This window comes from Pseudorca crassidens, chromosome 4, assembly GCF_039906515.1.
Source record: "Pseudorca crassidens isolate mPseCra1 chromosome 4, mPseCra1.hap1, whole genome shotgun sequence".
Classification (NCBI taxonomy): Eukaryota; Metazoa; Chordata; class Mammalia; order Artiodactyla; family Delphinidae; genus Pseudorca; species Pseudorca crassidens.
The window spans coordinates 143936584-143962050 of record NC_090299.1 but is presented as its reverse complement, the minus strand read 5'-3'; the positions used below and the strand labels follow the sequence as shown (position 1 = coordinate 143962050).

The following is a 25467-nucleotide window of genomic DNA, read 5'->3' as shown; positions in this document are numbered from 1 at the left end:
GTTAAACAAGTTATTATTAGGAAAAACAAAAATGAATATATCCAGAGCCTGTGTCCTTATAATGTTCGTAAGTTTAGGGAAGACAAGACTAGTATATAAAATTGAGGGGGATCAAAATGAAGTGTGTATTAAAATGTCTTATACAGGTAAAAGAAATAGATATTCAGAGCAGAGAGGGAGAAGGCAGAGGCTCTAGAGAGAAAATAGAGAGCAAGGCAAGCAGTCTGATTAAGAAAGAAAGGGCATATTGTTAAATCACGGAGAAAGAATTAGAGGGATGAGGAAAGAAGCAGACATGTTACAGAGTCTGGTAAATAATCAGCCTCATAAAAAGTACAATGTTAATCTGTGGCAAGAACAGATACTGCTACATGGCTAGGTGAAAATCGCTTCTCTGATCTTAAACAAATGCTTACATAATTTCCTAATATCAATTCTAATGCACTGAAGATATTTTTCCTTTCTCTTGTATGAAATTCCCAGACGGAAAAATCATTGTTGTTGAGACAGAAAACTCTAAGAATTCTTTAATATTTATTGTCTGTTACTTAATTATTGGAATGTTTTTGCCTTGTGTTTTTTCCTATTATAGGAAACTTTTAATGTTCATGTTCTCTTTATTAATTATTCAATTTTTATACTTTCTATTTTCCAATTTCTCTAAAGGGTTGATATTAAAATTGTGCTTCTAGCACTCATGGCACAAAATACAAAAAGACTAAGGTCTAAATAGGCAGTATTAAATTCAGTGAAAAGTGTGACAAATATATAACCATTACTATATTCGTAAAAAGCAAATACATCTCTCACTCATTCACTCCCTGCTACTTTAAATGGCTGCTCTTGACAACCATATGTTGTTTTTGATGTTTTACATGCTGAGTATTACTGGACGCTGAACAAGTTCTTTGCAGTTTAAAGCCTATAAATTGGTTGTATGTTACACAGAAGTAATCTTTAAAATATATCTCTTGTGTGTACCTGTTCATTGATCCAATACCTTACCTTATGGTTATGCCCACATTCAATAGCCATTATTATGGAAATAACAACACTTGCCTGTTTCAACTAGTAGTATCAGCAGATGGTAAGAGTACCAGAAATCTCACAGGCTTTCGTGCGTACTTTTTGGACTGACTGACTGCTTTTGACTGGGGAATATATTTATGAGTGTATTTTCATTTTTTTTCCCCCACCTATTTTAAATCTTCAAAGAGCTCAAACTCCTGTTCCATAATTTTAGTGCTTCAACGTGGTCTTCCTTATTGTCCTTTTCATTTATCTATTGCTCAGAAGAACTTGCCAAAAATTTTAGGAGACATGGCAAAGAGCTGTAAAAGCTATGAAATGCTCTGGGATGATACCATTCAAGAACTATTGAGTTAGAAAACATTTCTGAAAAAAAACTTCTTGCCAGATGACCTGACTTTTAGAGTTTTGATGATATTAGCTGAATAAACTTTTAAGTCTTAATTGTATCTGCAGTTATTCAGATGCATGTGTTTACATATTTAAGATTTTGGAGGGAAGAGAAGTACTAAACAGCTACCAACTTCTGAGCAAATATTATACATCATCCTTTCTCTCTAAAGATTAGTTTGCATTTAAGACAATTTATATAAATGGAATCATACAGATGTATTTTTTTGGCCTGGATGCTGTCACTTAGCATAATTATTTTGAGATTATGCATCCACTTTGATTGTGTATCAATAGTTTGTCTTTTTTACCAACTGGAAATAAATTGCATTGAATATATCATTATTTGTGTATCTATTCACTTGTTGATGAACATCTGGGCTTTTTCCAGTTTTGAGCCATTACAAATAAAGCTGCTGTGAATGTTCATATGTATGGATGTTCATATGTATGCGAATGTCCATGTGTATGGATATATGCTTACCTGCCTCTCAAGTAAGTACTTAGGAGTGGAATGGCTATTATGGTAGCAGTAGGTTTATCTTTAGAAAAAGTTAACTGCTTTTAAACTTCTTAAAACTTAACTGCCATCTGTTTTCCAAAATGGTTGTACCATTTTACATTTTCATAAGCAGTGTATGAAATTTCTAAAAGTTCCATGTTTTCACCAACACTTGACATAGTCATTCTTTTTAAATTTAGCCATTCTATTAGGTCTTTAGTGGTATATCAATGTGATCTGAATTTGCATTTACCTAAATGACTGATGATGTAGAGTATCATTTCATGGGCTCCTTGGGTAAAGTGTTCAAATTATTTCACCATTTAAAAAATTTAGGTTCTGTTTTCCTATTATATTTTGAGAGTTCCTTAAATATTCATACACGAAAAATGTCTTTTATGTATTATATGACTTCTAAATATTTTGTTCCCATCTATGGTTTATGTTTTCATTTCTTTAATAGGGTCTTTCAAAAAACAAATTTTTTAACTTTGGTGAAGTCGAACTTAACAATTTTTCTCTTTGTATCATGTTTTTAGAATCATATCTAAGTAATTTTTACCTAAACCAAGATCACAAATATTTTCTCCTATGTTTTCTTCAAGATGTTTCATAGTTTTAGGTTTTACATTTGGATCAATGATACATTTTGAGTTAATTTTTGCATTTGTTGCAAAGTATAAAGATTTGGAAGAGGGGTGGACACCCAATTGTCCTAGCACTATTTACTGAAAAGCCTATCTTTTCCTCAAAAACTGTCTTTGTACTTTTGTCAAGCTTTTTGTCAAAAATCAGTAGTCCATATATGTGTAGGTCTATTTCTAGACAATCCATTCTTCTCCATTGATATATTTGTGTATATTTTGGCCAATACAAGTTTCCTAATAACTGCAGCATTACAGTAAGTATTGAAATCAGGTAATTTTAGTCCACTAAATTTCTTCTCTCTTGAAACTTTTCACTACTCTGGGTCCTTTGCATTTCCACATGAATTTTAGAATTATCTTGTCAATTTCTCTGAAAGAACACCTAAGGGATTTTGATTATAATTTTGTTGAATTTACAAACAAATGTTTGGTGCCAATTTGTGATCTGAGGTGCTAAATCTAAAATGAAAGGAGGGGTTTCATTCACTTTGGGTAGACAGACTATTAAAAAAGTGAATGCTATATAAATAGCCATTTCTCTGAAAAAGATATACTAATAGCCAATAAACATGTGACAAGTCACTGAACACCATTTTCTATCAGAGAAATTCTAATCAAAACCACAGTGAGATATTATATCACACGCACAAGGATAGCTATAACCAAAAACACAGTAACAAGTGTTGACAAGGATATGGAAAAATGAGAACCTTCATTGACTGCTGGTGAGAATGTAAAATGCCACAGTCATTGGAAAATAGCCAGGTAGTTCCTCAAAATATTAAAATAGTGTTACCATTTGACCCAGTAAGTCTACACCCAGGTATACACCCAAGAGAAATTAAAATATATTTCACGCAAAAATCTATATATAAATGTTTATAGCAGCATTATTCATAATGGCTAAAATGTATAAATACCCCAAATATCTATCGTCTGATGAATGGATAGAATATATATTTTATATATTTTATAATAGATATATATTTATATTATAATATATATATAAAGAACACTTACAACTCAAAAATAAAAAGATAGATAATCCAATTAAATTATGGGCAAAGGATTTGAATAGATGCATCTCCAAAGAAGATCTAACAATAGCCAATAAGACATGAAAAGATGCTCAACATCACTAGCTATCAGGGAAATGCAAGTCAAAACCACAATGCAATACCTCTTCCCACCCACTAGGACAGCTAAACCAAAAGGACAGGCAATAACAAAAAGGAGACACAATAACAAGCGTTGATGAGAATGTGGAAAAACAGGAACCCTCACACACTTGGTGGTATTGTAAAATGATGCAACCAATTTGGAAAACAGTTTGGTAGCTCCTCAAAGTGTTAAATATCTGGTTACCACATGATCTAACAATTCCAATCCTAGGTATATGGTTAAGAGAAAAAAATGAAAATACATGTTTAAAAAAACTTACATATAAATATTCACAGCAGCATTATTCATATAGCCAAAAATGGGAAAGAACCTAAACATCCATCAGCTGATGAGTGGATAGAAAACAATTGCAGTATATCCACACAATGGGATATTATTCAGCCATAAAAACTGGAGTACTGTAACATGCTATAATGTGACTAAACCTTGAAAACATTACTCTAAATTTAAGAAGCCAGTCACAAAAGACTACATTTTATGTAATTCAATATATATGAAATTTCTTGAATAGGCAAACCTATGAAACGAAAGTACACTGGTGGTAGCCTAGAGTTGGTGGGGATTAGGGGAATTAGGGTGTGATAACTAAAGGGTATGAGGTTTCTTTTTATGGTGATGAAAATGTTTTAAAATTCATTGTGGTGATGGTTGCATGACTCCTTGAATATACTAAAAACCAATGAGTTGCACATTTTATATGGGTGAATTGTATGGCATGTGAATTATATCTCAATAAAGCTGTTAAAAATATTTTTTTAAAGTGAGTGTCATAGAATAAAACACATTCTATAATGTGAGACATAGGCAGTGCTACTATTTCTGTACTAATTAGCAGGCTTTCTAGGGGAGCTGACATCTAAGTAGTGACATAAATGTTAGTTGAAATAGATAGGTGAGGGTAGGGCATGGGTAGATTTTGGTAAGAAGGGAAGAAAAGAGAAACAAAAAATATTCCAGGTAGAAAACAGCAGGTTCTAGTACCCAGGAGTGATAACAAGTTTGGCGGAGAAGGAAATTGAAGAAACTCAGTATCTAGAGTGTGTTAAGGTTGGTGGATGGAAGTAAGAGAAGTGAAAAACGAGGCTGGAGAAGATCATGGGGAGCCCTACAAGCCAGATTAAGATATCTAGACTTTTTCTTAGATTTGTTGAAATACTATTAAAAACCCTATTAGGGGTCGAATTTATCAAACATGCCTGATCACACATTGGCTTGTTTTAAAATAAAACATATATTGCTCTCAAGAAAGAAAACTCTTTATAATAACATTTAGATTTTTTACTATCTATAACTGATTTTGGTCTTGATGTATTAAATTGAGAACATACTACTTTTTTACATCTATACCTATTATTTAAACTCCTAAGAATTTCCATGGTAGATAACTTCCTAGTTTACAGGAAGACATCTAACCAGCTGAAAACCCTATGTAGTTTTCTCAATTAGTTTGAGCATCTAAGACATAAAGGCAGAAGGCAACACTGGAATTTAGAAAGAAGTCGATTTGATTTTTATTTGTTCTGTAATATCTCTGACATAGTTTTATCAGCAAAATTAGACACAAATGTCTACCTTTAATTTTGTTTGAATTTGGGAATATTGTTTTTTAAAATACTGGTTCATAGACTATCAGGTGACTGACAACCAATAAATGGTAGCCATTATCAAGTATGATACAAATGTAGCGTGGTAATATTTTGAGGTGTTGATCTGGCTTTTAACTTTCCAATTCATTCTGGGCCTTTATTTATTAATTTAGTCATAACAAAATGTAAAGAAAACTCCTTTCATTTCAAAAGCCAAAACGTTTTAGTTTCAAAATCCTAAATCCTAAAAGATGTAGAAATTAAAAATTATGCCATAGTGATTTGGAAAACTAAACAAACATTCAGAACTACTTGTCTTTTATTACCTTCTGCTACCTCACTTCCACCATCACCCGAGACTGGATTAAGTTGGTCCAGAAAAGTTAAAGAGAAAGAAATGAAACAAGAATCTAAATGCTGGTGATGCCCTAAAAGGAATCTTGTCTCCCCTGGACAAATCCTGGGGTGAGTATGGGAGCTACTGATAGATGTTAGTTTGGGGAACTCAAGAGCAGCTAGCAGCCTGAACCACCTTTTTCAGTTTAGGACTAGGAAAAATCAAGAATCAGAGTTCTGATCCCAGCCTGGTGTGAGAGCATCAGAAATATCTGCACGGGCTCTCTTGTCAGTCAGCTCTGAGACACCTTAATAGAATTCCTGTTTGAACCTGTATGTATCAGGGAGACACAAAATGTTTTCCTCTGCTTCCATAAGCAGACTAATGCGGCGTCTCAATCTGGTAGACCCGGAAAGCTACTATGGCAACATGAAGCAATGATCTGTGTGGACCTACCACCAATGAGCAGGAGTGAGGAAATAACGGTAGAAACCATCATAAACACATGACCGTGACTCCTGTTAGACATACCTTGCCTCCCAAGCATAGGACTTGCCCTTAATAAAGTCCCCAAAAGAAACAACCCGATGAACTGATGTAAAGACTACATTGCTAAATTTATTATTTTGTACCTGGTAGAATGGAGGCTCAAAATTAAAATTAAATTTAATCATAGGAAAAAAATCATAATCCTTATGGCCTGAGAACTGTAGCCATAAAACCAATAAAAATCATTACTTTTTACAGAGTGCTTACAAGGTTGCAAGTATTAAATTAGCTACTTTACATAGGTGATCTCAATTTTATTAACAGTAAGTCATATTCTAAAAGTGCTCCTCCTTGAGCAGATGTTTTTCATGACAGATTCATTTCACTCTGATGGTAAAATCTGGTTCTGGTACACCCTCTTATAGTTGCTTAAAACCATACATCTTAGATAAATAGTGGATTAATAGGTCTTATACCCAGCAGTATTAGATCTAGCAATTCAAGGTTCTTGTTCAAACCATAATTAACTTAATATTCATGCCCCCTGTCTTTTAAAGCCACTTCTCATTAGCAAGACCTTTATGACTTCCCAGCACAGTTGGCAACAACTTTATTTCTATCAAGCAAAAGACAATATGTTACAGATATTCACTATAAAATAAATAATACTGTCAAAGGCTTTATCCTGTCTTGGGGCTATCCTTAGCCTTCAAAAAAATTAATTGGTCCCACAGGCTTAGATGGATTTTAAATTTTGAAGAGGGAATTAGGGAGGAGGAACGTTAAAATTATCATTTTCGCTTTCCCTAAGGCACCTGGTCAAAGGCCACTCAGAACGGGAAATGTCCGCTTGAGGCCTTGCCCAGCAAGAACTAACAGAATCCATACCACATTCAGCTGCAACCTTTATTATATTTCTAAAAAGTGAATTCAGTTTCCAGTCCTGCCAAAATATACAACTAAGTTTTACAGTTTTGACCTTAGGTAACTGGGGACCAACCACATAAGCTGACATCAAAGAATATTTGCTTTTATTTTTAAAATATTTATTTCATGCTTGTAAAATCTAAAGGTGGCCTGAGTATGAATGGGGATGAGACAGCAGAAACGTGAACTGGGTAGGTAAAGGGTGGTTTCTTTTCTCTTAATAAGCTGGTAAAACTGCTAAGGAAAAAAAATCATATATCCGAAAAAAGGAAAACAATTGTTTCTATTGATCTCACCATTGTGTACACTTTTCCGTCTCGTGTGTGTGGGTGTGTGTGTTTAAATCATTGCAATAAGGCTAAGATTACAAAGATATGAAAACAATCCCTAGGTATTTTTCTTGACCCTCCAAAAGTAAAAAAGCACGAAATAGTTTTGCCAAGAGGAACAGATGTTTCTGTTGTATATTTCTTACTCCCTGGGCATGCTTGAGAATTCTAAATATAAATGTTCAAACAGACAGGGTGCAAACACACAGGAAGTTTGGGGGGGGTGTGAGGATTCATCTCGGCGATTCAATCTGATTCACAATTTTACACATGAATCAAAAATCAGGAAAATTGGAAAAAGGACCATTTAGACATATTGACATGTGTGGCATGCATCTTAAAAAGAAAGCCAATTCAGAGAGGTAGCTAATCTCATGACTAACTTAAACTACATAAAGAATAAATAGAAACAAGTTTCAAAGACATACATACTAACTTAATTTTGCATGATTATCTCAATGTCCTTATATGATAGACTGAATGGGGTCGGTCACATTCGTAAATTCCCAAATTTCAATCATAGTCAGTACAGTTTTATATATTAAATTAAAAAATGAAGTTCTCTCTCTGAGAAGAAACAGTAGAGGGGTCAGAATGAATATTCTAACTAACTACCCAACACATTACTTGACACAGTTATCTAATATTCAACATAGGATAATAATCTAAATTTGCTGCTCAGGATGCTATAACAAACTAAGCTCTTTGCCTCCAATGGATAGTGACTACAATTTCCATTTCCACATGCAATGGCAATTTCATTTATTTCATGGCAATATAGTTTTTTGAAACTATAGTTTGAAAACTATATATTTCAAACTATAGTTGAAAATACAGCTTTTTGAAACATTATTTTCTGAAAAGAATGTTTCTGGGTAACATTATCAGGATGCGACATAGATTGTTCCTGACTTCAATTCCCCTCATAAGAAGACCAACTAGCAACTATCTATAGACAAGACACTGTTGAAAACATCCCAGTACCCAGGGATGAGGCTGCAGCACTCACCTGGACCATAGAGGTGGAGAAGGACAACATTAGAAGGGTAAGAGAAGTGGCTACGCTCTGCATTTTCCTATCCCAGGCTGCCATAGCACCACATTAAGACAGCCCCTCTGGGCCTACAGTTTCTAAAGTGGGAAAAAGTAAGCCTTGCAGTATGCTTCCCTAGAGGCCCACTCAGATCTTCTCTCCCAGGGATCACTAGGGGACCCTGCAGGGCTTGACCTCTGGAGAACAGAAAGAGATGGAGAAGGGAGTGGGGTTTACAGCAAACAGTGCTCAGATCTCACACTGCATTCCTCCCCACAGTGGTGCTTTAGCAGAGATCCCAGCAAGTGGCTCTGCCCATCTGCAGAGCAGAGCCAGTGCCTGCCCTCAGTCGACAGTTCTGCCTGATTCAGGAGCCCAGCACAAGCCTCACTGGATCTGGAGCCCATTTTACCTCCCACCTAGGCAGGAAAGCAAATCTGAAGCACTGCCCAACTGCTGAGTATTATTAGCCTCCAGTCCCACCCAACAAGGAAACCTGACCTGAGAATCCAGGCAGCCATGGAGTCTATTCTACAGCCGCCCTCGGGCAGGGAGCCAGGTCAGCAGTACTACACAACTGCTAGATAACCAGACAGTCTGCTAGACAACCCCAGATAACCAGACAGTCTAAACAGTGACCCTGCACAACCAAATAACCCAAACTCTCCCAGCTTATGGCAGAGTCCAGCCTATAGCTTTGCTAGACTGCTGAATACAACCCACGGCCTGGCCAAGAGAGGGGGCCCAGCCAGTGACCCGCTCAATCATGGAGCATAATAACCCACAGCCCCACTTGACTGGGAAGCGTAGACAATGACCCCTCCTGACCTCAGAGCCCAGTCTCTAGCACATCCAACTGCAGGATACCCTTGGAGGCACCTCCCAACCAAAGAGCCTAGCCAGTGATCTTGCCGAACGGCAGAGCACAGCCAGATGTCTATCTGGCCACGAAGCCCGTCCTGAAGCCCCATTTAACTCTGGGGCACAGTCTGCATTCCTGTCTGATCACAGAGCACTGCCTGAGGACTTATTTTACCATAAAGCCCTGCCTGTGGCCCTGCCTGGACACAGAGTTCAGCCAGTGGCACCATCTGGCCGGGGAGCGCAACCTGAGACCCCCACCTCACCAGCAACTGCAGAGCCCAGCTCACAGCCCTGACCAAAAGCGGAGTTCAAGTGTCACCACCCTGTAAGAGAACGTAGCCTGCGACCTTGCCTGACCATAGGTGACTGCACAGCCCAGCTAGTGCTTCCACCTGATCAAGGAGTGCAGCCAGTGGCCCAGCCTGATCAGGGAGGCCACCCAACCACCCCTCCTGACTGCAGAGCCCAGCCAGCAGGCCCACCCAAACATGGAACCCAGCCAGCGGTTAAACCCCTGACCTCAGAACACAGGCAGCAATTGATCTGGCAAATGCCACCCAAATTGACTTAAGAAAGGAGGAACAGGGCTTCCCTGGTGGCGCGTTGGTTAAGAATCTGCCTGCCAATGTAGGGGACACGGGTTCGAGCCCTGGTCCGGGAAGATCCCACATGCCGCGGAGCAACTAAGCCCGTGCACCACAACTACTGAGCCTGTGCTCTAGAGCCCGCGAGCGACAAATACTGAGCCCACGTGCTGCAACCACTGAAGCCTGCGTGCCTAGAGCCCGTGCTCTGCAACAAGAGAAGCCACTGCGGTGAGAAGCCCATGTACCACAACGAAGGGTAGCCCCCACTAGCCACAACTAGAGAAAAGCCACGCACAGCAACAAAGACCCAGCGCAGCCAAAAATCAATTTTAAAAAATAAATAAATTTATTAAAAAAAAAAAAAGGAGGAACAGAAGCAGGTCATATTCACAAAGGGTGCACATGGCTATGCATTTACTGCCATGGGCTAGGACTGTGTTCATTCTCCTGTTTCTGTTCTTTTTGGACATTCTCTTTTTTATGATTAGTGTTTACCTAAAATTTTATCTCCATACAATTATTTTAAATCTATTTATACCTTTTTATTTAAAGCTCACCTCTCGTAAACAGAATATATTTTGATCTTGCATTTTGACCAGTCTGACAAATATGCATTCTATTAGAGTATCAGTTCATTTATTTTTCAATATAATTATTTAAATGATTGTGTTTAATGCTATCATTTTGCTTTTTTTCCTATAACTTCCATTTACTTTTTCCTCTAGTACTTCTGTCCTACCCACTTTTGTGTTAATAAAATTAGTTAGGTAATATATTTTATTTTCTGTATTATTGTCTCTTCAGTTATAGCTTTTTGTATTATTTTAAATGTTTGCTCTGGTGATTACCATTTATATTTTAATATATCACAGTTGATTTAAGATTAGCATTATACCCTATCAAATAAAATATAGAAACTTGCAAGAGTATAACTTCATTTACCAACCCCACTATGTTACTATTCATTCCAGTCTGATGATTTTCCCTTTAGCATGTTTGGAAGCACAGTTCTACTCAAAAATTTTGCTTAGCTTTTGATTCGGCAAAGGATGCTTTTATTTTATCTTAACTTTTGAAAAATATTTTTACTGTATATTGATTTCTGCATTGGCAATTTTCTTCTTTCAGGTCTCTAACAATGCTTTACCACTGTCACCTGGACTCCATTTTTTATGATGGGAAGTTAGCTGTAATTTTCACCTTATATATAACGTATCACTTTTCTATGCTGTTTTCAAGATTTTCTTCTTGTCTTTGGTTTTTAAAAGTTTGACTATGATGCGCCTAGATATCATTTTCTTTTTATTCACTCTACTTCAGAATTTTCGAGCTTCCTGAATCTGTGAGTTCACATTTGTTACCATATTTAAGAAAATTTTGTCATTATTTACTCCATTTTGTAAAAATTTATTTTCTTTTCTCAACTTCTGAAATTTCAATTATCCCTTGATATTTTCCCAGTTGTCACTGATATTATATTTTCTTTCTTGTTTAAAATTCTTTCTTCTCTGTAATATTCAGGTTGAACAATTTCTATTGATAGATTATCAACTTCACTATTTCCTACACAGTGTACAATGCAATTTTAATTCCATCAATTGAAATTTTTTTCAAGTTTTGTACTTTTGAACTCTACATTTTGCTTTATTTCCTTAGTTTTCATGTCTCTGCTTAAATTGCACATATATATATAATAATTACAACAATATTTTCTTTAAGTCCAAGAACATATTTATAATAAGTGCTTTAAAATCCTTGCCTACTGATTCTAAAATCTAGATTATCTCAGGGTTGGTTTGTATTGATTACTTTTTCTTTCAACTTTGGGTCATATTTTCCTGTTTCTACTCATCTCAAGTAATTTAATTTTAATTTTAATGGACATTACGGATGACATATCATACAGACTGTTGTTCATTTATCTTCTTTTTAAGAGCAAAAATTTAAGAGTTGTAGCAAAGAGTTGACTTGGCTGGAACAATATACAAACCCTATCTCCCCTATATGGGCAGATTGACATCTCTGCTCAGTTCTCTTAACCTTCTATCTGTACTTACTTTGAGCTCCTTAGAATCTTGGAATTCTGGGGCCATCCAAAAACCTGCCTGCAATTCACACACATTTTGGGGGGCTTCTCTATTTAAGGGGTATGTTCCCTAACATTGCTACTGTTCTGGATGGCCCAAATTCTATCTTCTAATTTCTCAAGCCAAAAAGGCAAAAATTTTATAGTTCAGATTCAGCTGTTTTGCTCCCCAAGAAGTAGGGTTTGTCTCAAGCTATATGAATGAAATATAAATATAAAATTAGTATATAAACATAAATCTCATTCAGCTTTTGCCTTTTAATGATTGGCTCTTCAGTGTTCTTTCAAAATTTTTGCAACTCTCCAGTACCACTTTCAAATACTTAAAGAAAAAAATTCTGTCCAGAGTTTATAGTTAACATCTCTGTATTACTCCAATACAGCCTAAAAATATATACTAGTTAACTTCAAAAGTAATGTGAAATAAAGACATTACTAGATTTTTTTTTTTTAAATGATGAGAAGATATGCCACCTGTAGATCTGGACTGAAAGTAATACTAAAGGATATTCCTCAGAGAGAAAGAAAATTGCCACATATGGAAAACACAGAAACATGGGAAGCAATGAAGAACAATGAAATGGAGAAATATGAAAATAAAACAACTGTGTAAAACAATTATTAAAGTTTAGGGATCATAAAATATGTGCAAAATTAAAAAGTATGATAATCATACAACAGATGGGAAAGATTTAAATGGGGTTAGTGTTTCACAGTCCTATAATTTATAGAGTCTTGAAAAATCTAAATGCTAAGTATATCTGGAAGTACTAATAAATCAAGAACACATGTAGTAATATTTAATGCATCTAATAAAATGATATTAAAATGATTTATAAAACAAACTAGTGGAAAAAGAAAAGAAATGCTTAATCATTTTATTTATCCAAAATAAATCATTCCACTCCAAGCTGCCCTGGGCCACGAAGAGCCACACAGGTAGATAAGACACAACAGTCTTTAAAACAAAGACTGTTAACAAGAGACAAAGAAGGACATTACATAATGATAAAGAGATCAATCCAATAAAATATAGCAATTATAAATATATAAAAACCCAACACAGGAGCATGTAAGTACATAAAGCAAATATTAGTAAACATAAAGGGAGAAATTGACAGTAATACAATAATAGTAGGGGACTTCAAAACCCCACTTATATCAATGGACAGATCATTCAGACAGAAAATAAATAAGGAAACACTAGCCTTAAATGACATGTTAGATGAGATGTATTTGATAAGTATATACAGAACATTTCATCCAAAAGAAGAATACACATTCTTTTCAAGTACATATGGAATATTCTCTAAGATAGACTGATCCCATGTTTGGCCACAAAACAAATCCCAATAAATATAAGGCTGAAATCATAACAAGAATCTTTTCTGATCACAATGATATGAGACTAGAAATAAACTACAGGAAAAAAATGCAAAAACCACAAACAATTGAAGTCTAAACAACATGCTACTAACCAAACAGTGGGTCACTGGAGAAATTAAAGAGAAAATCAAAAAATGCCTTAAGACAATGTAAATGGAAACACGATGATCCAAATCTACAGCATGCAGCAAAAATAATGCTAAGAGAGAAATACAGCAATCCAAGCCTACCTCAAGAGACAAGAAAAATCTCAAATAAACAGGTTAATTTTACACCTAAAGGAACTAAAAAAGGGAAAACAAACAAAACCAAATCTAGTAGAAGGAAAGAAATAAGAAAAATCAGAGCAGAAATAAATAGAGACTAAAAAAAAAAGATCAATGAAACTAAGACCTGGTATTTTGAAAAGATAAAATTGATAAACCTTTATCCAGACTCATCAAGAAAAAAAGAGAGAGAGCCCAAATAAATAAAACCAGAAAAGAAAGAGAAGTTACAAGCAGGACCACAGAAATAGAAATGATCTTAAGAGATTACTAAGAACAATTATACTACCATAAAATGGACAACCTAGAAGAAATGGATAAATTCCTAGAAACGTACATTTCCTAAGACTGAATCAGGAAGAAATACACAGTATGAACAGACCAATTACCAGTAATGAAATTAAATCAGTAATCAAAAAGCTCCCAACAGAAAAATGTCCGAGGCCAGTCAGCTTCACAGGTAATGTTTCTACAAAACATTTTAAAAACAGTTAACACTTATTCTTCTCAAAGTATTCCAAAAAACTGCAGAGGAAGGAACACTTTCAAACTCATTCTCTGAGGCCAGCATTACCCTGATATCAAAACCAAACAAAGACATACACACAGAAGAAAAGGAAAAAAAAAAAAAAAACAAGAAAGAAAAGAAAAAGATAAGAAAATTACAGGCCAAATCACTGATGAACATAGATGCAAAAACTCTCAACAAAATCCTAGCAAACCAAATTCAACAATACATTAAAAGGATCACACACCATGATCAAGTGGGGTTTACCCTAGGGATGTAAGGATGGTTTAATATCCATATATCAATCAACATGATACGCTATATTAACAAAATGAAGGATAAAAATTATATGATCAACTCAATGGATGAGGAGAAAAGCATTTGACAAAATTCAACATCCATTTATGATAAAAAATTTCTCAAGAAAGTGGGTATAGAGGAAATGTACCTCAGTGTCTTAAAGGTCAAACATGCACACCCACACCTAACACCATACTTAACAGCAAAAATTTGAAAACTTTTCCTCTACAGTCCTGAAGAAGACATGGATGTCCACTCTAGCCACTTTTATTCAACCTAGTATTGGAAGTCCCATTCACAGTCATTAGGCAAGAAGAAGGAATAAAATGCAGCCAGATAAAAAAGCAAGTATTAAAACTGTCATTATATGCAGATGACACAACAGTATAAAGAGAAGCCCTAACGATTCCAATAAACAAGTGTTAAAACTAATAAATTCATTCAGTAAAGTCACAAGATACAAAATCAAATACAGAAATGTGTTGCATTTGTATACACTAATAACAAACTATCAGAATGAAAAATTGAGAAAACAATCTAATTTATGGTTGCATCAGACAGAATAAAATATCTAGTAATAAATCTAAACAAAGAAGACTTGTATTCTGAAAACTTTAACACATTGATGAAAGAAATTGAAGATAACACAAACAAATGGAAAGATACACTGTTCTCATGGATTGGAAGAGTTAATATTGTTAAAATGACCATACTACCCAAGGTAATCTACAGATTCAGTGCAATCTCTATCAAAATACCAATGGCATTCTAGAACAAACAATTTTAAATTTTGTATGGAAACACAGAAGGCCCCAATAACCAAAGCAATATTGAGACAGAAGAGCAAAGCTGGAGGTATCATGCTCTGTGATTTCAAACTATACTACAAAGATACAATAATCAAAAACAGACTGGCACAAAAAACAGATGCATGGATCAATGGAAAAGAATAGAGAGCCCAGAAAGAATCCCACATTAATATGGTTAATTAATCTATGACAAAGGAGACAAAAATATACAGTAGGAAAAAGACAGCCTCTTCAATAAATGGTGTTGGGAAAACTGGACAGCTACATGCATAGAATCAAACTGGACTACTTTCTCACAAAATATATAAAAGTAAATGCAAAATGAATTAAAGGTTTATATGTAAAAACTGAAACCATAAAACTCCTAGAAGAAAGCATAGGCAGTATTCTCTTTGACATCAGTCTTAGCAATATTTTTTTGGATCTGTCTTCACAGGCAAGGGAAACTAAAGCAAAAATAAACAAATGAGACTACATCAAACTAAAAAGCTTCTTTACAGCAATAGAAACTATCACTAAAACAAAAACGCAGCCTACTGAATGGGAGAAGATATTTGCAAAAAATATATCAGATAACTGGTCAATACCCAAAATACACAAAGAACTCATAGAACTCAACATCAAAAAACAAACAACTCAATTAGGAAATGGGCAGAGAACCTGAATAGACATTTTTCCAAAGAAGACATTCATACAGCCAACAGACACATGAAAAGATGTTCATCATCACTAATCATCAGGTAAATGCAAATCAAAACCACAATGAGATATCACCTTACACCTGTCAGATGGCTATCATCAAAAAGAACACAAGTAAAAAATATTGACAATGTAAAGAAAAGGGAATCCTCAAACACCATTGGTGAGAATGTTAATTGGTGCAGCCACTGTGGAAAACAATATGGAGATTCCTCAAAAAACTTAGAACTACCATATGATCCAGCAATTCCACTCCTGGATATATATCCAAAGAAATGAAAATACTAATTTGAAAAGATACATGCACACCAATATTCATTGCATCATTATTTACAACTGCCAAGATATGGAAGCAACCAAAGTGTCCATCAATAGATGGACAGATAAAGAAGATGTGGTATATACACAATAGAATATTACTCAGCCAGGACATAGAATGAAATCTTGCCATTTGTGATAACATGGATGAATCTAGAGGGTGTTATGCTAAGTGAAATAAGTCAAACAAAGAAATACAAATACCATATGGTCTCACTTATATGTGTAATCTAAAAAAGACCAAATGATCAAAATAACAAAAATGGACCCACAGATACAGAGAACAAATGGGGTTGACAGAGCAAAGTGGGGTAGGTCAGAGTGAAATAGGTAAAGGGGATTAAGAGTTACAAGCCTCCAGTTATAAAATAAATAAGTCACAGAGATATAATACACACCATAAAGATTATCACCAATAATATTGTAATAACTTTGTATAGGGACACATGGTTACTAGGCTTATTGTGGTGATCATTTCATAATGTATGCAAATTTCAAATCACTATGTAAGATACATGAAATTAACATAACATTGCATATTAACTATACTTCAATTAAAAAATCTGGCTTTTCTATATTAATCTTCAGAAAAATAGGTATTAAGGCAAAAAACATTGCTAGAAAAGAAGAGGGACATTTCAGTATAATAAACTAATACACCAGGAAATGATAACAATTCTGGTTAGTATGCACCCAAATTAAACGGCTTCAAAATATATAAAACAAATGTTGACATAACTAAAAGGAGAAATTAACAGATTTATAATCAGAGTGGAAGATTTAGCAAATTTCTTTCAGTGACTGACAAAATAAGCATAAGCAGACCAAAAAAACTACAGAAGTTTGCTCAAGGTGAATAATCCTGATCTGACATATAAAGAACACTGTAATTAAGAGTAACAGATAGATATTATTTTCACATGCCTATGAAGAACTTACCCAAATAGATCTCAAATTAGCCTCTAAATCATATCTCAAAAAGTTTTCAAGGAATGAAATTATATGAAATGTGTAACACGACCATGGTGAAATTAAGCTAGAAATCAACAACAACAACAACAAAAAATAATTAGGAAATACCTGAGTGTTTGGTAATTAAGTTTTCTTTTTGTAAATCATAATGGAAATTAGATTAGAAAATATTTTAGCCCTGTAATAATGGAAATTCAATTATCAATATGTTGTGTATTTGTGATTAGAGGGAAATCAATAGCCTTTAGTGCATATATTAGGAAGAAGGAAGCCTAGAATTTAATGAGCTCACTAACCAGCTTATAAGTTAGAAAAATAAAAGCAATTATACCTAAAGAAAGTAGAAAGATGACATTTATAAGTTAATAAAACAGAAAATAAACAATTTTTAAAAATCAGTAAGTCCATTTTTGGAGACAATTCTTCTTGGTTCTCTTGTGGTTTATTTGGTTGGTTATCTCAAGACATGCAAGTGAGGGAACTGAGAGAGTGAGACAGGAAGGGGCAAAGCCAAAGATAAGGATGTATAACTGAGGCTGAGATTGTTTTATAACAATAGATGTTGTATTTTGCTGCAAATTCCTGTGAAGCTTACCAATATTTTACAAACTATATGTAAAAATTTTGTGTCTTAATGATGGAAGTCCAGAGCATTTATAAACCAGCACTTAACACCCCCTTGGTAAGGAATGCTCCTGGCACCTTAACCACTCTCTACGTTTGGACTCTGCTTACATGGAGGTGGAGTTCCCACAGCATTAGCTTAGGCTCTGGGGCAAAATGTAGTAAAATACAATGTGTGCTCAAGATGAGGTACTAGCAGCACATGTGGCCCAGTAGCAGTACAACATGGACTGCAACTGACTGAAGGTACTCTCTTGCCCTGGGCCCCTCTTAAAAACTAACAGTATTCTGAATCACACCATATACATCAGCAGTAGCAGTATTTTCAAGTACATTGATATGCTGCCTCAGAAACCGAGAGAAAACTTCATAGTTGAGTCATCTTTATAAGTGGTAAGAATAAAAAGTGCAATACATTTTCTTATACTTTAGAGAGCTGTCCCCAAATGCCCCAGACTATTGATTCACTTTTAAGACAGGACTCTGAATCTTTAGATTATTTATCTCCCATTCTTTGTACATATGTGTTACACTACAAAATCCAAAGTACTTCCTTCCCCTTGTTAACAAGATTATGTTAGGATGACTCACCAAAACAGTAAGCCAGCATTAGGAAAGAAAAGCAAGGTCCCTGTAGACTACAATGAGACCGAGAAGCATTAACATGATCTTGGGGCAAGAAGTTAATGTGTACTAGTCTTCCTCCCAGGTGAGTGTAAATACTTTTGATCCTCATTTCTGAAGTTGATTAAAATAAATTATTTCTCAAATCAGTAGTCACAATCCAAGAATTTTAGGCTATGTTGATCAGTTCCAATAAAAGCACCACAACCAGCACAGCAGCTAAGATTGGGGCTCCACTTACTATTCTGTCATTTTCCACAGCTCATTTGCTTTTTCCCTCAGGAACGTACAGGTGAATTAAACTGGGATATGCTGGTAATCACTGCATCTTCATTCTTTGAGGATGACATTATTCACTGCAAATTATCCTAGGATCCGGTATTCCTTCTGATTTACATTTTAGGCCTGAAATAGGGGCAGTTTCTGGGGATTTTGTTTTGTCCTTCTTGACACAGACTCTTAGTAGCTATAGTAGACTCCAGAGTAGCCAATCTGGCATTTGTTTAGTTTATCATTCCCAATATGCACTCTTGGAAACCAAGAAATGATGATGACATTTCTGTTCTTCTGATATCAGAATCAGCTAATGGTTAATATCTAATAGCACATGAAAGAATTCTGTATATTCATTTTCTAAATATACAGTTACTCTACTAAATGGCATCAGAGTTCTTTAGGGGAAGAGTTTACAATAAGGGACATTACAATGTCCTTTGCCAAAGAGATCTAGCCTCCACTTCAATCCAAATGTTCAGGGTTTAAACTTAGGTTTGAAAATCAGGTGAGTTATAACAATTTCCATTCGGGGATCCAACATCAGCCTTCTGCTTGTCAGCTATATATATATTTTTAAGTTACATATGTCCACATCCTATGCAGCAGCCATATTGTCAAAAAAGAACATGATCTATTAGCCACCACAACAGATCCCTGTGGGATAAGGCACCTAGAGTTCACTCTGGTAATGCTATCAGTTAAGATTAACTACACTTTTAAAAAATGTAATTCCACAGAAAAACTTTGAGAAATGTTGTAAAAACATGCCTCCCTCAGCTGGAGCGAGAGCTGGGTTTTTTATTCAGATTTCTTCAATCATGACATAGATATGCTCTCAAGGAGTGCATATCCTGATATTCAAATCTGTTACCTTTGCAAAGTAACTTCCAATTCTTCAGTAAAGACAAACAAACAAAAATTTAGGCAAAGAAACGCAAGTGCTGTCAGTTGGAAATGGTCTGGAACTCACTGATAGGATGTAGATGTGGCACCAGCATTTGCTACATTGCACCCCTTGTACTATGCAGATCCACTTACTGTCTGACGTATGGAGATATCCTTTGAGTTGTAAAGCTGTATACACAAGTCTTGTCTTTCCCAAGAAATATTTATTCAGATTCCAAAGTGTGAGGACCCAGGATCCTTCCCATTATATTCCCAAAGAGACTCTTAGAAGGAGAGGAAGGACAGCTAGCTCTTTCTTTTCTACAAATGCCAAAGTTATTTTCTGCGATACTTGCCTACCGTAGATCCTGTTACATGCAGGATTGTATCTGGTTCCTCTCACATCATCCCAGGGATAAAAATAAGGGCAAAGTGAGCCCTAAACAGTTAATAGTGTATATAAGTAATTATAATCTACCCTGTTCCAGAATTTTCATGCTGGCATTCAAGACAATATTAATGAATGTACACACTAAAGACTTAATAAACTCCTTTTTCCTGCCTGCTTATCTACTGTCAAGAGGAATCCAAAATGACAAAGCAGCAGCCATAATCCTGACTAAGGGTCAGGATTAGTGGACCCTTACTTGTGTTCCCTGATAGAAGCATACTTCCCCTCCCCCTTTTCCCCCAAGCCACCACTCCTCACACTTTAGTTTCTTTATTCCAATGGTGCTTAAAGTTGTGCACGTAGAAACACAAATTCCGAAACGGGTCATGGAAATGACAATGAGAGAAGCAAGTCTTATTTCCATGCAGTAGTTCTCAAAGCAGTGTATTCTACCTGTCAGGGATATAGTGCCACAAAATGGCCGTTGGTTCAAATTATATATTTTATCTTAAAATACAGTGGCCCAACTTCACCAGATGTCGTATCCAGCTTTGTACATTAGGTAAGCATTTACCTAATCATTACAACGTTTTCCCATTCAAGGTTTTGGGAATGATTTTTAGAAAAATTTTCCCCACAGCCATAGGAGATGAGACTCTCTTTAATCCTTCCATAGAATCTTTCTACATTTCACTGTGTATCATGAGTTGGCAGTTAGCTGAAATGAGCCTGTCATTTTCTTCTTTCATAGCATTTCTTCTTTCACTGCACTGAATAGAAAATACCCAAATGCACAATCATTTTAATAGTCAGTATCATTATATCTCTCATGCAATGGCATAAACCAGTGTTTCCTGGAGTAGTCTGGAGGGGCTAAGCATAATCTTAACCCCTTAGCATAGATGGGTTCTTCAGGCAAAGAAATGCAAGTGCTGTCAGTTGGAAATGGTCTGGAACTCACTGATAGGATGTAGATGTGGCACCAGCATTTGCTACCTTGCGCCCCTTGTACTATTCAGATCCACTTACTGTCTGACATATGGAGATATCCTTTGAGTTCAAAAATGAGGCAGGCGAGTTCTTAACCACTTTGCCACCAGCAGATGTCCCAGCCACAGGAATAGATATATAAAGAGTCTGGGGTTTTTGAGAAGGAATCACACTCAAGAGAAAGCAAATATAAAAGATGGTTCCCACTGTTTTTTTTTTTTTTTTTTTGTACATCAGGGTATAAGACATGAAGCCAACAAACTAAAGAATATAAATGAGGGAATCACAATAAAATGGAACCTTCTAACTCAGCTGACCCTGGGACACATACTCCTCTGGGTTCCTAGTTGCAAGCTTAAAATGTCCTCACTCATTAGGCCAGTTTAATCAGGTTTACAATTTCTTCCAGTGGAAATCCTCTTAATTGATATATGTGGTATGACAATGTTATCTGTCTAAAACTGAACAAATTTTATCTATCATAAGTAAATTCAAGGGGAAAAAGAATACAATTGCACTTAAGATTAAACAGTAATTATTATTTTTGACATATTTTCCAGTGAATTGAGATATAATCGATATATTGTGTAAGGTGTACAACATGACAATTTGATTCACATATATACTGTGAAATGATTACTACAATAGGCTTAGTTAACACCTCCATCATCACACATAATTACCTACTCTCTTAGCAAGTTTTAAGTAAATAACACAGTACCATTAACTATATTCACCATGCTTTAAACTAGATCCCCAGGACTTATTCAATTTATAACTGGAAGTTTATACTCTTCGATCAACATCTCCTCATTTCCCCTATCCCAGACTCCTGGCAAGCACTATTTATGAGTTTCTTATGAGTTCAGCTTTTTCAGATTCCACATAAGGATGAGATCATACAGTATTTGCTCTTGTCTGTCTGACTTCTTTCAGTTAGAACAATGCCCTCAAGCTTTATCCCTGTGTTGCAAAAGGCTGATTTTCTTCCTTCTTGTGGCTGAAATATATTCCAGTGTGTATGTGTGTGTATGTGTGTATTACATTTCATCATTTTATCCATTATTGGGCACATAGGCTTTTTCCATGTCATTATTTACTATTGTGAATAATGATGCAATGAACATGGCGGTGCATATACTTTAAGGTGATAATCACCAAATTCCCTGCTTCCAAACTAAATCCTGAAGTGAAGACAAATTTCATCCGTTCTATGAATTGGAGTCTGATCTTTTAACTATTCTATGCATATATTAAGGTGGATCACATGAAGTTCCATTTTGCAAAGTCAAAAATGATCAAATATTGGGACTTCCCTGGTGGCACAGTGGTTGAGAATCTGCCCGCAATGCAGGGACAAGGGTTCGATCCCTGGTCCAGGAGGATCCCACATGCCGCGGAGCAACTAGGCCCATGCGCCACAACTACTGTGCCTGCGCTCTAGAGCCCGCGAGCCTGCGTGCCACAGCTACTGAGGCCCGCATGCCTGGAGCCTGTGCTCCGCAGCAGGAGAAGCCACCACAATGGGATGCCTGTGCCCCGAAACGAGGAGTAGCCCCCGCTCACCGCAGCTAGAGAAAGCCCACATGCAGCAACGAGGACCCAACACAGCCAAACATAAATAAATAAATAATCGAATATTAACAATTTCATATGGAACAACCAATTTGTAATCTCAAAAATAAGTATGTAATACTAAAATATTGCACTGTTTTATATTTTTATATCTGTTTTCCTATATAGCCAATGTGATAGAAATTAGGCAGACAAAAATGAATAAGATCTAGTCCCTTCCCTTAAAGAGCTTACAGCTGATACCTAATAGGTATAAAGTAAATAAATGAAGTTATGAATCAATGAATACATACAGAATGTAACTGGCTGATACAGGGCAGATAGAGGAGTAAATAAAACATTGAAAATGAAATCACAGGAAGTGGGTAAAACAGCCATTTATTACCTGTAAGTTACTAAGTAAATGCTTTGTAAATAACAATAGTGATAATAATACCTTCAATATATTATTCCCCACCTTATAATTAGCATCACGTAACTTCAGAGAGTAGATTTTTGTATCTTCCATGGTGAACCATGTTAGGGTTTTTCTCTTAATTTTGCACAAGCAAAAGACTTTTTAATGTGGCAAGCAGATATACATACATACATCTCAGTTACGAGGTATTGTAACAATTTTCTTTATGGGGGATATATAGGCTCTTTTTTTTTTTGGATGTAAGTTAAGTAGACAATGTTTAGATGCAGGCTTGTTTGTAAGCAGGAGCATCTGGAAGTTCTGAAACTTGATAGTTATACAAAGAAAATATATAATACACAATGCTGAGCATCAGTTTAAATACAGAATTTTGCTACAACGCTTGTTCACCATAGAGGACACATTATTCTTTTATTAAAGAAGGCAAAATTTAATCTGTTAAAAAATGTTCTGAACAAGTTCCAGATCTAGAAAGCAATTTATAGTAAAATTCAAACTAAAGAACATGCTGTACACTTTGTTTTCACATTATGTGATATATATTTTTTTCCAGAATGAAAAAAAAAGTACGGACTCCTGTTAGACTGACAACCATAGTAAATTCACCCTTGAATTTAGTAAGCCAGGATAGTGGATATATTCAGTTTGGATTTCTTCCACTTTAGATATTTATTTACTTCAGAACCTGAGTACTAAGAATACTGAGGTGAAAATTAGACATGTAGACTGAAAATACATTTGGATAAGAAGCATTTCAGGAATGGCAGAGCAAGACCTCTGAAAAACTGCTCCTCCATAAAAGCAATGATAATGATTGGCAAAATCAACTTTTTAGAACTCTAGAAATTAACCAAATGCTTGAAAAATACCTGAGAAAACATTATTCAATAAAAAAGTAAGATAAGTGAGGTTTGGAATGTTATAACAGGCCCTGTGCCCAAGCCTTACTCCCTACTGTGCAGCAGTGTTGAAAAACAATAGCCCGGCTAGCAGCAACTGTGAAAACCAGCAGCCCTGCAGACACTGGAGGGAGCAGAATGGATTTAAAACAATCCCCTCACTAACCAAGACGGTCACGGCTCAGGCTGCTGCCTTCTAGGCAGACAGAAATGGACGCAGAAATCAAGGAAGGAACTCCTGTGCCTAAGGAATTCATTTCATGTTGTGGAGTTGAAACACAGGTTCTAAAATGTGGGCCCTGGACTGACCGCGTTAATACTCAAAGTGCCAACAGACCTAAGCTGCTTATTTTCTTTATTACGGGTAACACAGGTTTTTCTGCCTTTTATGTGCCATTTGCAAAGGCTTTGTATTCTTCAACAAAAAGACGCTTTCCAGTTTGGGTTATCAGTCATGCTGGGCATGCCGTGGCCCCCAAGGACAAGAAGATTCTGACAACTTTTGGACGATCCAAATGCTCGAGAAATTAAGGACATCTATGGACTCTGTGGTCAAGTAGAATACAAACTAGCTTTCCTGAGAACTCATGTGCCAAAGGAAATGAAACTTGTGGTCATCGGTCATTCTGTAGGCTGCTCTTTTTCCCTTCAGATTCTGAAGCAGATGCCCCTGAGCTCCCAATAACTCGCTGCTTTCTGCTCTCTCCAGCAATTGAGTGAATGACTGAGTCACCCAACAGCAAGCTCGCCAATCCACTTTTGTGCTGGCTTTGATGTTCTCTATGTTCCTGGCTACTTACTACTTAAATCGTGGCCCGAGAAAATCAAGTCCTCGATGATCAGAATGCTCCTTCGAATGATTAACGTACAGAGTGAATTTTCCTTTCTGAATGCATTGGAACCATTCTGCCTCATTAGTGCTGCCTACCTTGGGAGCCAAGAAATGATGGAAGTGGTGAAGAGAGACAATGAAACCATAAAAGAACATGTACCTAAATTCACATTTTACTATGATACTATAGATGGTTGGTGTCCAAAAGCGTACTATGAAGACATGAAGAACAATTTTCCAGGAGACATATGACTCTGTGAGAAAAAAAATACCTCATGCATTTATCCTCTATTTTTTACCAGGAGCCCAACATGGAAGCTGACTGGCTAAAGGATGATCTGTCTAAACTATAAATACTGATACAAGGAACAAGCACTGACATAGAGGCAACAGGTGTACTGACTCTTAGTAGTAAGTAGTATACTTAGTAGGTAAATGTTAAATTTTAATGTTTGATATTAGAAGAGAAAAAAAGTGAGGCCCTCTTGGCCTAGAAACCATCATCTCCTAGCTCCCCATGCTATAGGCTGAAATAAACACAGTCGATCAATATTCCATAGGATTAACAACACATTTCCAAAGACTCCGGTAACACAGTGATCTAAACAAGGTCTCTTATGTTTGCACAAGATGCCCAGTGGCACCATACAGTTTTGGTAGGCAGAATCCTTGCAGACAAAAGGAAATCTAAATTTAGTTGATTTTAA

General features: G+C 35.8%; 1 pseudogene; it reads left to right on the top strand.

Moving 5' to 3' along the window:
* The first annotated feature begins 24138 nt into the window (after positions 1 to 24138).
* Positions 24139 to 25113, top strand: LOC137223280 (lipid droplet-associated hydrolase pseudogene; annotated as a pseudogene).
* Positions 25114 to 25467: the final 354 nt, after the last annotated feature.